This window comes from Ammospiza nelsoni, chromosome 1, assembly GCF_027579445.1.
Source record: "Ammospiza nelsoni isolate bAmmNel1 chromosome 1, bAmmNel1.pri, whole genome shotgun sequence".
Taxonomy (NCBI): Eukaryota; Metazoa; Chordata; class Aves; order Passeriformes; family Passerellidae; genus Ammospiza; species Ammospiza nelsoni.
Genome location: NC_080633.1, coordinates 65,231,341 through 65,243,798, shown reverse-complemented (window position 1 = coordinate 65,243,798; position 12,458 = coordinate 65,231,341).

The following is a 12,458-nucleotide window of genomic DNA, read 5'->3' as shown; positions in this document are numbered from 1 at the left end:
AGTTTATGCAGAAAGGAACTAGAATAATTTCTCTTTCCTAATACCTTTATCTTTTTCTGCTAAACATTGCCACATTTTTTTAAATCATCTTCTTCTGTAGGAAGTTTCCTTTTGGCACTGTGTCATTTTTTCCCAATAATTTTGTAAGGCACAGTGTCAGTTTGGGTTTTACTTTCATTAAAAATGCACTACAATTTGTGCTCTCAACTTTCACAAATACACCGTAATGCCAGTTTTACAATTGAGTTCCCTGCTTTTCTAGCCCTGCTGCTGTTTGATTTTCAGAGAGAAATGGAGAAGCTAAATATTTATACAAAGGAAACTGTATTTGCATAATCAATAAATGGAAAAAGCAGAGAAATAATTCCACCTCTGCTCTTTAAGTTTCAGTAATGCTGCATGTAAGCTGTTTCAAAGAGAAGTTGTACCCTTGTTCCAGCTGCAGCAGACATCCCTTTAACTGCTTGTACTCCTTTTAGAATCCTTTGCATAAAATAAAAACTCCCATTGTGTCTCAGAAATTCAATATAATATGGAAACTAGATAGGTTGGGTTGGGTTTTTTTTTAAATAAATGTCTTCTGCCCAACTTTAGTATGGCAAGGAAATTTGATTATCACTTGTTGACAGGTATGCAGGTCATGTCAAGTGTTTCTGACATGTCTATTTTAAGTTAAGCTACAATTTGTATTTTGATTATGACAGAGTAAAAATACTTGGATAACAGATAGTCTTTGCTTGTGAATGAAAATTGGAACATGCAAGTTGTGGTCAGACAGCCTTCTGTTAGGGAGATGAGGCTTTGATTGGGTCACTGCCCAGAGGTGCTAATTAAAAATAAAGAAAGAAACAAAACTCCACATCACCCTCACTCTCTTTGAAACAAAAACATCAGAGCAACACAGGAGAAGTAACATGAAATTACTTGTGAAAGGCAACTAGAGATTTTTCTGCTCGCCCGTTTTGGGAAAGGGAAAAAGTATCCATCTTCTGCTTAACTGTTTTATTCCACAAGCCTGCATTTCTGCAGCATTGCAAGATGTTTTAAGAGTGAAATACCCTGTGGGTCTTGGCTCCTTTGGCTCTCATCAGTGAGTCAGCCACAGTCAGCAGCTGGCACCCAGAGGGAAGCTGGTGCGAGGTCAGGAGCTGGAGTCCTAGCTGGCTTGCCAGCCTACCGGAATCAGTCACCCCCTTCATTCCTTTGAGACTCAGCAGCAACAGGATCACTGCACAGCCCTCTGCAAGTCCCCAGCTCTGAAACCAAGGGTTGTGTCTCTGTGTGGGGTCTGTAATGTTAGGAGCAAAATGGAGAGCCCAGTTAGAGGCCATTTATCTATGCCAGTATTAGGAGACACGGGCTCACAAGAAGTGGAGTCCCAATTTGGCTAACAAGGCACTAGACTTGAGACTAGTCCTCAATAGAACAAACTTCAAGTGTCACTTTCCAAGCAGTTGTCATGTAAAGTCTGGAAGCAAGGAGTGTGTTGGTCAGTATTTAGTTCTCTCCTTTTGGAAGCAGACTGGTTCTTGGAAGAAAAAAGTTGTCAGAGGATAAGAAGAGGGGGATGCTGAAATTTTGCTGGATTCAGTGTCTGTTTGGTCTTTATCCAGCTCTGAGCTCAAAGGCAACACTTGTGATAATACATTTTCTTCACCATAGAGACAAATGCACCTCCTGAGGGAAAAAACAGTTGCTTTGACATTTCAGGCTGGGAAACCTGTCCTTGACACATGCACACGCCCTGATACATGGTGTCTTGGCTTCGCATGCTTACGGCTGTCTGGGAGGTTGGCACCGTCCCTGTTCAAAGGCAGTGGCATGCCAGCCCTGCAGTGGTGAGGTCCCCAGCAGAGATGTTTGCACTGGGAAAGCAGCAGAGCATGGCAAATGCCATCCCTGTTGTAGGCGAGGATGTTCTCTGCATTAGCCATGGCGTTGTGCACTTGCTCACCCATGGTAACGTATTTATGTCAGCAAAATCCCCAATGAAACAGGGGAGAAAAGAAACGGAGCTTATGTTATGTTGTGGCTGCCAGCAGTCACAAACTGCACTGTGGCAGGAAGCTGAGTGTAAGAATCAACTGTTTTCAGACTTCTTCTAGGAGCTGCAGTCTTGATTTGCAGAGCTGCCAAAGACCTGCAGTGCTTATGCTTTCAGCTGGATGGGGGAGTCGTTCTGGAAATCTGTCCAAGGGATTTAAAATCAAGCCCCTGGCTAGTAACAGCACTGCATGACTAAATATTGGTGTCTAAAGGAATAGATAGCACAGAAAAATGACTGGGCACAGAGATGACCATGCTGGAACATCAATCATTAATATGAGAGATAAGCTGAAGCACAAATAAGGAGAATATTGGTATTCTACAGTATTACCCCAGTGGTTCTGCAGCCATAATCATCATTTCATAGCACTGGCTGGCCAAGACTGTGTAAAAACTCACCCCAAACAAATGTTCTCTTGGCTTTAGTGATGAGGCTCTGATAGTTTTGCAGAGTTCAATACTGCCAGCTTTACTGCCTGTCTGTGCTTCACCACGATAATTCTCCTTCAGCAGAGTAAGTGCTTACTGACTATCTGATTATAGAGCTGAGGTTATGGGCTCATAAAACCAGAGGACACTAAGAGATGATCTCTACATGTGACAGCAAGATGCACAATCACATCCAAACACAAACTATGCCATTAGTATTACTTACTTTTAAAGCACCATTATCCCTGCATTGTTCTCTCTCATTAACAATTAGTCATGCAGACCCTTGAGAACTTTAATATGATATCCCTACAAGCTCATCAGGCAAATCTCACACGGTTGTGATGTTCCATGCAAGATTTATAAGACGGAACTTGCTGGATGTGAATGTGGGAGTAACGGTCCATAAGCAAATGTGACATAAAAAGAAGTCAGCCAGGAATGCTGCCTACTGAACTCAGAAAGCCTAGCTCTAGTGGGAGGGCTGTTATTTCAAAATGGCTTTCATGTTTTGGGGTGGAAGGGAGTCATTTTGTCATAGGAGAAGAAGCAACTGCATAATGTCCATGGTATTTACACACTGGTCAATGAAAGTCAGCCCCTGCTTTTGAAATCGTGTAGCTCTATGCATTTTCTATTTGAATTCTGTTAGGAGAGTCTGTGCTCCTCCACTCCCTCCCCCTTCTTTCCCTTCTTTTCAGCAAAAAGAGACCTCACCAACAAAGAGAAAATAGATTGAAAGCTCCTGCATCCAGGCTCTTTCAAGCAAAGCTTGAGAGAGACTTTGGCACATAATGTCTTTAACATTATGTTCACTGCCCTTAGAAAGCAATAACCCAATACATTCTGCTGGCAGTTAGCAAGTGCAGTGATTTCAACACAGATGAGAGAAGAGAGGACAAAGAAAGAATATGCTTAGAGCATCCCTTTCACTCTGAACCTAGGGGCCAGCTGGAGTGTTTACAAAGCTCTAAGGCCAGCCAGCAGGGAGTTGCAATAATCTAATTTTAATTATGTGACAAAAGCATGAAGAATCATTTCAAGAGCTAACAGAGGAAAATGGTTGCAGCCTGCCAATATTCCTTAGATGGTAAAAGAAGACAAGTTAGCTCACAGAATTTAGTTGTTTCTCAAAAGACTAAATGGGATCTATCACAACTCCCAGCCTGCTGTTGTTAGAGAACAAACTGGTTGCCAGAAAAAGGCTTTAGATGTCAAAGAAAGTTCCCAAGAGGCATCCAGGAAAAACAGCAATACCTACACTCCTCTTATTAAATAAAAGGTATACTCTCCCAGCAAGCAAACCAAGTCCCACCATCACATGACACTGGCTGATATGAAATGCTGTGTATACAAATATATGTATATTATATATATATGTACACTGGGTATAAATTGATAGACCTTTAATCCGAGATCTCCAGGACCACACCAATAAAACAGCTGCTTTTGCTGTCCCAAGCAAAGCACAGAAAGGGAAGGAGAGGGAAAAGGAAGGGGGAAGGGGCAACAGGCAAGGGGTAAAGGGCAAGGCCCAAGTCTTCCTGCTTTGCACACATCCCAGCTTTTTGGCAGAAAAGGAATGCTGTGTCCTGACAATAACAGAACAGAGAGTTCACAGCAATGAGCCAAATAATTCTGACTCCACTGCACAGAGGGTCACAGTGACAGTGTGGGGAAAGCAGTGACATTTCATGCTACCAGAAGATGAATCCATAGGTACTTATTGTAGGATTTTCTTTCTGGATGAAGACTGAATCCAAACACTGAATACAAGATTATCCTTAATTTTAATTTTCAGTAATACTATATGCTCTCTTCGTTCTCTTTAATTTGCTGTTGCATAGGGATTTCATGCTTTGATTTTATTATTGCTTGAGATATCTAGTAGTGAGCAACACTTCAGTCTTTTGCAAAGGAGTTGCTGGAAATGCTGTATTTTCAAGCAATTCACATTCAATAATTTAACAGTCACTGGGGCTTCATGGGAACTTTCACATAATGGCATAGCTTGTTTCAGGGCTTCGTGATACGCTTGAGCTGTTCCCCTTGCCACAGCATCACTTTATTGACAATGCTACATAGGATGCCAAAAAGTGCAGGTAGCCTGGTTTAGCTCCTACACTTCATTATCCCATTATATGGAATATGCGCATGCTGCTGAATAAGTGCATGGCTTTCAAGTTCAAGAAATGTTTATAAATAGTAAAAATTTGGTTCAAGTACTTTATCATAATTCAGATCAACTGTCATTTGAAATAGTAAATTGCATATTGCAATAATTTGTATATTTTAGGCAAATGCAGAGTATGTTGTGTGTACTCACTGTTTTAGCATAGTTCTGTTTACATCTGGGTCTACAGTTTTGCAGAGACAGTATGTGGTAGAAAGAGGATTTCTCTCCTGTACAGCCAACAGAAGAGCAAGTGAAAGTGATGTAATATTTATTGTGCATGTCTTCAAAATCAGTGTGGTTCTCTCTATAGAATCAATTAGGTGAATCTGCAGAGTAACTTTTGTAATGAAGTTCTCTACACAAATATAAATGATGACTAACAAGGCATTATACAAATCATTATTAATAAAGTAACAAGCAAAACTTTTCTCTGCTATCACCCTATACTCTTTTCTTCTTTAAAATGGTCTCAGTGATAATCATAAATTGCACTTCAGAGTGATTATTTACAGTAATACTGCCAGTGGATATTGCCATGTGCAGATTACTTTTCCCCATTAGGTGACAGGGATGTTTTTGTTCTTGATCGATATTGTCATCAACATTGTCATCAATGTTTGCATAAACTGAGGTCTTTTTTCTGTCAATTTAGCCACTGTTGCTTGGGTTTTCCTTCCAACATCAAGTGCTTTTGGCTCAGGTTAATACTGTCATTTTGCATTTCTCTGGAGTAGGGTTTCAAGGTGTAATTTAGCATTCCTTTGCTTATTTTAAACCTTTCCCAGGCCCAGGTTTTATTGCTGACATCTTGCATACACTGTGAAAATGAGGGTGCTGTCAGGTGTTGACACGTCCTGCCATCACACCTTGAATCAGGAGCAGCTTCAGGCACAGACAAAAGAGGCAATTTCCTGTCTCCAGTGTCCATCCTCCTCAGTGACTGCCTGTGGTGCCTGTGCTGGAGGAGATGACAATGAGCTGTTGGAGCACTCTTTGCTGTCTGGGCATCCATTCTTGTTACCAGTGACTGAAAGGGAGCAAGGTGAGCAAAGTAATAATTACTGTTGTGTGGGCTGGGCTCTCCCTTGCAGAGAAAGTCCCTGATGCCTCTCTCTCGAGGTGCTTCTGGGGCTATTGAGAGATGGAGCATGATGCTACATCAGGTCTTAAAATGTAAAATAAATTGGTGTTGCAGCTAAACAACAACCATTAGCCTGTCAATGCTTGAATTCAGCTAAATGCCAGGTTTACAGGAGTAAAAGAAACTTATTTTTCAGTCCTTCTAACCAAGCTGTAAGCTGTTCCCACCTCCTTGGAGCATATCCTAGCCATAAAGTCAGATGGATGAATTCTGGACAAACCATTGGATTCATTTAGGAAGCTCGTTAGAAAAGGGAAGAGTGAGGGGAAAAAATTAAGTGAAGAATTTAGGGTTCTCATCAGCTTTTTGGTGATATAAATGTTTGTATAAAGGTTTATGACTAACTGCTGACATGAATAATTCTTCGAATAGCTCTCTCGCAAACATTAAATACTCTACTGTTATTTTCTTAGTAATCTGGTGGGGGACATCTGCACTTTCTGGAAAACTCAAGTCATTTGCTATGAAATTGGCAAACTAGGGCAGGTTTTGATAAACAGTCCAGAGAGCAAAAAAACCAAGACACAGGGTAAGACCTTAAAACAATTGTTATTTTCAAAACAATCCTCTTTTGCATTTTAGAAGTGACCCTCTTTCATTTATACAATTAATTTTCAAATGTAGCATCTTGAAGCTAGATTTAAGAACTCCATATGCAACCGACAGGATTTTTTTCTCTTATTTGAGAGAGCCTGAAGTGAAAAGTTCATTATTCAATCATTTCCAAAGGGTGTAAGTTTCAGAAGCCAGAACAGGGAGAGCAGGGCAGAGTGGAAGCAGTGATAAGCTCAGCACTAGCTGTTGGTTGACATGACAAAGATGTTTTTTGTCAAGGAAAGAGGTGAAAATATCCCCTCCTCTTTTCTATTTCTTGTACTTTAAAGAAAGCTGAAGTCCACACTGGCATTCCCAAATGCTTAAAAGCTATTAATTTCAGCATTCCCCTTGCCCTCCAAGTTACCCTAAGAATCATGAGGCTGTTTCCTAACAATATGCTTTTTCCTTTCCAACAAGATAACTTTTTCTCCAACTGGGAAAATGCCTGAAACCCAGACCAGATGCCTTGTGAAAAATTCTCCCCCTTCATATACATTTTGAGTTTTCTAATGTTAGGGACACCCTATATTGGGAATCCTCAAACACCAAGGAAGACCAGAGTCTTTGTCTCTCAGCTACGAAAAAGCTGTGATATTTTTGTAAGGCAGACAAGGCAAAATGCACAGTCCATAATTAAAAAGGAAGGTCTGGTTTTGATTTTGCTGACTGACGTCCTCAGCAGTCAAATGATAAGTGGGATACTGTGGACTTATAGATCCTTAGTGAAAATCTTCAAAAAGGATGGATATTAGTCAGAACTGTTAGACAAAGAAGAATGTACAAACATCTAAGAGTACATCTCGGAATGTGGCCACCAGTTACACATCAGTGTTAACTGCCGTGGATCCAAAGAGTCCTGTAATACAGACTAATGGTTCAGCCCTACCCAAGGCACACTTGTGTCTTCACAAACTACTGACCTGGCATCAGCTTGTCAGCTCAGGTTCCAAGAGGGCTATCTGGTAACTTCACGGATTGAATAAAAGCAGGGAGAGAGTCCAGAAGTTTACCCACTGCTCCATCTAGTGCTTGTTTTCAGTATCCTATAGGATCATGAAATATCTTTCTTTTTGAAGGCTGATATGGATATGCCTTGGAGCAGTTTAGTTGCTGGAGAGCACTGACTTCCTAGCTTATGAGGGCTATCCATCAGAAAGTTTTCTTTTTTTCTATTTTTTTTTCCTTTTTGCCTGTCAGCCACCAAGTGCCCAGAAAGAGTGTTTGAACTGCCATTGCAAAGCAGTGATCTTTCAGGAACTCTTAAAGGAAAAGGAATATGGTAAAGCATGAGACTTATCAATTGCTAGAGCTGGTGATAAAAACAGTATTTGTGACAAGCAGACTGGGTACAGGTTAATGAGTTTTGTATTTCACATGGCTGTTTATTAACTAAAGTAGCTTGTTAAGTATTCAATCGTGGGATAATTATAAGTATTTTGGTAGTATAGTCAAAGGCACATTTTACTGAGGATAGAGGAAGGAATAGTACACTGGGCAGAAAAGTGAGGAAAACATTGTTTCAGACAGGTTGTGCCTACTCTAGTAATTGAAAGTGTCAAGGAAGATTTCTGAGAATAAACAAACTTGTCATGAGTTCAAATGTCAGAACAACCTCTGGCAGTTGCTACATTGGGCAGCTAGCACTGTCCCAACAGCTCCCAGGCACAATTCAGAGAATACTCTGGATCAAGGACCATTTAATAGGATATATGTTGGCATCCCATGCCACTTGACCCCAGGCATGTTTAATTTCCCACTGCAGAGGAAGTCACAGTGTTTTGCTGAGGATCATGATCCCTTGCAGTCCCAGGCTGAGAGCTCTGGCTCAGTAATTCCAACTCTAATAGCTCATGTTTTTAGCTCTAGGCATCCAGGGAGTGTTACAGGAAACGTAAGGCTCTCACAACTAAATGAGAGTACCACTTCAGAAGGAAGTTTTTAGTGCCAGCAGGACTTTCTGCAGCAGGTCTTACTCTTGACTTTGAAGTGTGACTCATGTCTAAGCAGCTCTCAGAGATGCCATCACCAGTAACCATTACCTTCCATATCACTAGCTGGCTTTAATATCTTCCAGAATATAAAGAGAATTAAAATAATGGAAGCAGACATACCAGCACACTGTAGTGGCCAGTCACTACATATTGCCACTGCACACTAAAGGCTCTCATGTGGAGGAGAGAGAATTTTCCCAGTGCTGTCTTTGCAAATATTTTTCTGAATTTGTTTATGTTTACCTTATTCATTTTCTTCCCCACTTTCCTCCAAAGCCAAACAATTCTTATGCTAAAACTGCCAGGGAGGAAGAACAGATCTAGCACCTGCCAGAGGTGTTCAAATATTAAAAATAAAAGATGGCCTGTTAAACACAAAACACAGAAGGAACAAGAGAAAACTGAATTTAATGGGAGTGGAAAAGTGATGATAGTGGGCAGGTTTATTCTGCTATGTATACATCAGTCAGGTCCCTATTTCAGAACAAATCACTCCAGAGAATTAAATCCCAGGCAATGGAGTAGCTGTGAGCGAGGGCACACAGGGGTCACACACTTGGGTAGGACATTCTAGCTTGTCTCTGTCCTCACCCCCTGTGAGATAGTGTCAATCAGCTGGAAACACGTCTCCAGAGCTGGCTGCTCCATGGTAAGGAGAGACTGTGAGCAGAGCTTATGTATGGTATCTTTGCAGGAGAGCTCCCTTAATATCCCTGACAGGATCTCTTTATCCTGTGCCTTCCTAATCTGCAAGTCAACAGGAAAAGAGAATGAATTCACTGTGCTAAATTGAGTTCCTGCTGTGTGTGATTGATACTGGCTTTACTTTGTAAAGTAAAGTTACCTCTTTGTTTTATCAAAACTTTGTGTTTTCTTTTGCTTTGCTTTGTTTTTCAAAAGGAGGAGGGAAATAATTTTGTTACTGCCATTCTGGGAGGGACTTTTCTATCCTAAAGCACCCTGGTCCAGCCTTCCCTCCTCATTAATCCTGCCCTTTCCCTATGCCCACTGCTCCCAAACCTTCCCTGCACATTTAAACATAGGAATCTTACACCAATTGGGATATTTTCAGTAGTTGCTTCTACAGTCACTGAAGTCTCTTTTCAGTGCTTGTTGACTATGTGCTGGGAAAACATGGTTTCTCTTGATATGCTGCCTGAAATAAGAACGACTGGCTCCTCAAAGGAAACCAGCACTTCTGACAGAAGTTGAAAAGAGGACAAGTTGTTTTGAAATGTAAAGGTAACATTGAAAAACAAAGGGAGGTTGAAGGCTCCTGGTTCTTTTTTTTTTTCATTTACAATCCTTCTGTACCCTTGGTACTACAGTCTGTAATTAAATTTAAAGTTCAGTATATATAGGGAGTAATGACATTATTTACTGCCCCTTTCTGGCATTAAGCTTCTTGAACTCAAGCCAAAGCATTGCATTGTGCAGCACAATTGTGCTCCCACCATTCAGTATTTTGGCTTGGTCTGAAGTGCACTGACAGAGACAGGCAGTTAACGCAAAGCTCTAAGGAACAAATTTAGTTTCATCATTCTGGATAATATTAAAAGTGAGAACAGAGTAATTTAGGAAACAGTGTGGCTTCACAAGAGAGAGCTCCCAAGAGCTGCTGCAGCACACTGTCTCAGCACTACAGGCTGTTTATAAAACAGAGACTTATGCAACATAAAACCATTTGGATGTTGAGTTCAAATGCCTCAAAACTGGAGACATCTCAGTTCCTGCCAGCTACTCCTGTCTATCGATTATTAGGGGCTTATTTGAAAATGTGGTCTAGGTGTGTATTTTGTGTCTCCCCGAGGATGTAGGGCATAGTGGTAAATTGTGTCTTACTTTTTGTGAGAAAAACATTTGTCCCAGCTGTTCAGACATTGTTTTGAAATCGGAGGGGTTTGGTGGTTCAGCAGCAATGGCTGGTATTTTAAATGGAACATTCTTGTTCAGCGTATAAAGAACTGCAGTGCAGAAAGGACAGGAAAAAGCCGAGTGACTCCTCTGCATGCTGGAGAGAAGGCAAACTGGGTCATAAGGAACAGTATCAGAGGAATAGAGGAACAAAATGAGGAAGGGAAAAGAGACTAAATCAGTACGAGGGGAGAAGAAACACAGACTCATGAAGGGAGGAGCTGTGACCATGCCCCCCAGGGACCTCCAGCAGCACTCACACCTGCCCTGGAATGAGCTCCATGGACAAACACGAGTGTCAGCCTCAGGCAAAGCAGCCTGGCACTGCGAGCTCCCACCAGCACAGGATCCTGCCTACTGCCTTTCCTTCAGGCAGATGCAACCCCACAAAAAATCAAACCTGGTCCCTGATCCACTGATTATTTTGAGCATTTCTTTCCCTTCCTTTGAACTCTTAATTTCAGCATCACACAGAACATTTCCCTTCAACAGAGGTGACTCTTGTAGGAGAAATCTCTGAGTATGGCTGGCATTGCTCCCTGTGGCAGAGTTGCCTCTGGAGTAAGAGAAAAAGCAAACTGATAGTACATACATAATTTTACTTCCCTTGAACTTGTCTTTCTGTATTCTTGGAACTCTATTTTTTCTCCCGCTTTTCTTCCTGGTGACAGCGTGAACGAAGTTATTCACATCTTTCTTGTAGCTGGGTATCTTAGGAAACTGACTTAAAAGGGACGGCGGCATAAATACAGCAGGCACGGAATATTCTCCCTTCCTGTTCAGAAGCTCGGGGGGGGAAAAAACAAAAAAGCCGCAGGAATGAACACCTGACCCCCCCGGTGGCAGTGCCGGGGCGGGAGCGGCGCCGGGACGGAGTTCCGCGGGACAGGGTGACCCCTGCCGGGGGCGCTCTGTGCTGGAACTCCAGGGAAAATCCCAGGGCAGGAGCAGCGAGCTGCGCTCAAGCCTGTGTGCTCAGAGGAGCCTGACTACGCGTTACAGCATCGTGCACCGACCATTTCTTCATCATGCAAGGAGGCTCAGAGACTGCGGCCTTGTCCCCAAACAGCCGGGGTAGGAATCCTCTGGCCCGCCCCAGTGATGCTGATGCACTCAAACATCTGCAGCTCCGACTCTGTTCACCTGGTTGCTCTGCCAGTTCGAGTTCAGTCTCAGAAAGCTGGCTGCCCTCTGGTAAAGATCAAGGAAATAAATTCAGGCAAATTACTCCAATGGAAACAGGTCTGTGGTGGTTATGTCTGAGGAGAGCAAGCCCTGGCTGGGCTGACCTCCAGAGATGCTTCTCCTCAAGTCACCCTTGCCTAGGCTTGTGTGTCTCCCTCCACGCATGGCTAGCAGAGAGAGATTGCCACTGACAGGGAGACCAGTGCTCTCCTCCACAGTTGCCATGGAGTTGTGGGCTTCTGTTGCTTTGCTGGTGCCTTTTCAACCTGTCAAGGGACAGGGAGCAGTGCAAATGTGACTGTGACACAAGTCTGTGGAGCTTAGTCATGAGAGCTGTTGAACTGTGCCCCGAGGGTTTTGGTAAGAGACCCAGCAGTCAAACAGGAGGAGATCTAATACTTGAAGGCATTTTAAAAGCAGACACCTGGCACCTATTTGCTGTCCTAGTTTTTTTTGTGCAGTTAGCCATGGTGAGGAGCCCTGCAGTTGTCAGCTACATCTCAGTGTAATTTTATACACAGGAATATTCACAATGTACTGTTCACTTGAACTAAGTCAAAACAGCAAGCTGTTTCTTTGCTCAGAAATGTAACTGAGTTCTCCCTGCTTAGCTATTCTCTTAAGCATCAAGAGACAAGTCCAACATCCACTGAAAGTAATGGAAAGACATGGATGGTTTTCAGTGGGAGTTAGATCAGTGTTCAGTTAAATACACAATTCAATAAGGCAGGCTTTAACTGCTTCTCTTATTAATAACACAGAAATTAGTTTACTCAACAGAGACATTTGGTCTTTATTTTTAAATTATTTCTAAATCCAGAAAATATTTAAACTGTGTGCCCAGCCAAGAGTTTGTATCTTGTATTGCAGGAAGAGGCTCAGAAGCTTATTGTGTTAAAAAGCATGAAATTGTGGATTTCAGCAGATCCTCCTAATAAAGGCAATTATTAAAGTTGTTGTGAAGTTTGTAAAAGGAGAA